The sequence below is a fragment of the Volvox carteri genome (genome assembly GCF_000143455.1).
Source record: "Volvox carteri f. nagariensis unplaced genomic scaffold VOLCAscaffold_59, whole genome shotgun sequence".
Lineage (NCBI taxonomy): Eukaryota > Viridiplantae > Chlorophyta > Chlorophyceae > Chlamydomonadales > Volvocaceae > Volvox > Volvox carteri.
This window is the reverse complement of record NW_003307602.1, coordinates 468537-471163: the sequence shown is the minus strand read 5'-3', so window position 1 is coordinate 471163 and position 2627 is coordinate 468537. Positions and strand designations below refer to the sequence as shown.

The 2627-nt window shown below is 47.6% G+C and overlaps 1 protein-coding gene across 1 annotated transcript in view; it reads right to left on the bottom strand.

Moving 5' to 3' along the window:
* VOLCADRAFT_66771 (uncharacterized protein) overlaps nucleotides 1-2627 on the bottom strand; it is a gene marked incomplete at both ends in the record, with an annotated part of 7973 nt that overhangs the window by 4239 nt on the left and 1107 nt on the right. The gene's annotated exons all lie outside the window — the stretch shown is intronic.

Sequence of the window (2627 nt, the reverse complement as noted above, 5' to 3'; positions counted from 1 at the left end):
CATGCCCTAATACAGGTTGGCAATCTTCACTCATTCACCCATCTCCCTGCTGTGTACTTATGTCTTTGCGTCTATTATGGCGCAGGACAGAGCACTTTACAGTTCAATATGCCAGAGCATTCATCCCTTCCTGCCTGGGTGTTATTGGCATGTGGCAAAGCACACATTACCTCGGACATGCACCTGGACCTGCTACCAACACACATGTGCTTCAGGCATATGGAACAACAAACTAGGTGGATAGAGCACATCCAATAATCAAGGCAATGCTGAGAAGCCAGCGGCCCACCATACAATGCTACAAAACATGCATGTTTTTGTGCACCAGTCGAGGATAAACTCGAGTCTAGTCTGCGGCAAAGGACCCATATATGCAACCACGACACCACTGGTGCTCCCTCAGACAAACCTATTACGGGCACCAGAGAGGCATACCCATATACCTAGGTATATAGAACACGTGATTCTGTGCACATTGTATGTCTGCATGTGTGTAACTCTTGATATAGTTGTGTGCAGTGGTGTTTACTCGAGCCGTTCCCGTGTCTTACAGAGCACCAGTGGTATAGTGGTAGCATAGGTCCTTGCCACGGACCAGACCCGAGTTCGATTCTCGGCTGGTGCAGCAGTGACTTGTATGTTTTGAAGCATTCTACGGTGAACCACAGGCATCTCACTGCCTTCATGCATGCCCCCAGGCATGCACGCCCCCATGCATGTGCACGATCCTCCATACCTACTTCGAATTTGTTGTCCCACATGCCCGAAGCGCGTGTGTGCTGGTTGCAGGTCCAAGTGTATGTCCTGGGTATTAGGTGCATTGTTGCATGCCAATAACACCCAGGCAGGAAGGAATGAATGCTATGGTGTAGTGAACTTTAAAGTGCTCTGTCCTGTGCAAATAGATGCAAAGGCACACGCACACAGCAGGGAGACAAGCAAACAAGTGAGGGACTGCAAATAAAGTGCAATACAGCATGTGTGTATGCATGTATATGTGTACATATGTCATCCATCGTCATGCGTGTACACGGCTGGCCACAAACAGGATTACATATGCCAGGTTTTCTTATTAGTGCACTCTGTGAGTGCAGTAGTGCAAGTACAGCTCTCCATCCATCATAACCGACCTTAGCTTGCATTCAAAGGTGCTAGCACCAAATCCATAGCTCCATGATTAAGAGATTTGTAGGGAGCACCATACACTCGTTGGATTAGAATACATGTATCCAGCAGACACACACACACGCACACACACACACATAAACACATAAACACATGTGTCTAGGTGCATGTACATGCACAAACATTTGGACATGCACATACCATGTGTATGTGGTATGTCGCCAACCTATTGCAGCGGCTGCAATTGTTTTCTCGAGGAGGTCTTGGACATCACAGACTGGGTACATCACACGCAGCCGCATTGAGCCCAGGGGAGCGGGAGATCCTCTAGAGGATCTCAAGATCCATGCTGAGCACCACCGTAATGGCTTCTGACCATCCATGGGCCCCCTTGGCTCCCAGAGGTGGTCCCCATCCTTGTGCTCACTNTTATGTATATGTTACATTCTGGACAACATTGAAGTCCAAGGGGGGGAGTTGTAAAAGTTTATCATTGTGATAGAGGATTGGTGGTTGTGATGTCGCAGGCTCAATTTCCACTCAGCACATTATGATGACACTTCAAATCCATGGGATGAACCTTGCTGTCATTGAATCCAAGCCAAAACAGAGTACAACTTGTACAGTACAAGACATGTGCCAGAGCATATCTGAAGTGGGCTCCAGGAAAGAAGGGATGGTAGACAACGCCAAAATCACATGCTCAAAGTCGGTTTCAGAACAGACAGGCAATACATATAGGGATTCAAAAACTCTACACATCTCTAGATAGGGGCTGCATACACATATATAACATAACACAATTCTGAAGATAATTAGCTGTCCTCGACACTTTCATCCCTTATTGCATGTTGGGCGATATTCATGGCCATTATTATTGTTACATTATGCCATAGGTTCATCCTTAGGGCAAAGGCTCTACTCGGTTTGGTTGGAGCTGCTTGTCGGGCATCCACGATCCACGAGTTCTGGGGAGAGTTGAAGGTAGGTGTGCACATGAGAATCGAGATGGCGCAGCGGAAGCGTGCGGGACTCAAAACCCCGAGGTCCCAGGATCGAAACTAGGTCTCGATACGCGTTGAGCACCATGCTCCCGATCTTAGCTCAGCTGGAAGAGCGAAGGACTGTAATCGAAAGATGCGATGCTGATATCCTTAGGTCGCCTGTTCGATCCAGGCAGATCGGATCCCGGCTTGGTTGATGTGTACTCCTACCTACACTTGTTCTTCTCGTGTTTTTAGGGTGTTAGGGTGTTTAGGGTGTTTAGCTATAGGGTGTTAGGATGGATGGGTAGGTGCAGTCATGCTAGCTGGATCCAGGGTCCCCACCTGAGGCTTTTGCTAATCGTGTTGGCCTAGCTATAGGAAAAAGCTGGCAAACTCTCCGGTGCCATAAAAACAAGAGATAGAGCAGGCAAAAGGGTGTTATAGAGTTTGGGTTTTCGCATACTGATAAAGCATGGATGGACTGATAATTATAATGCAAGTAGCTGTGGGCTAATC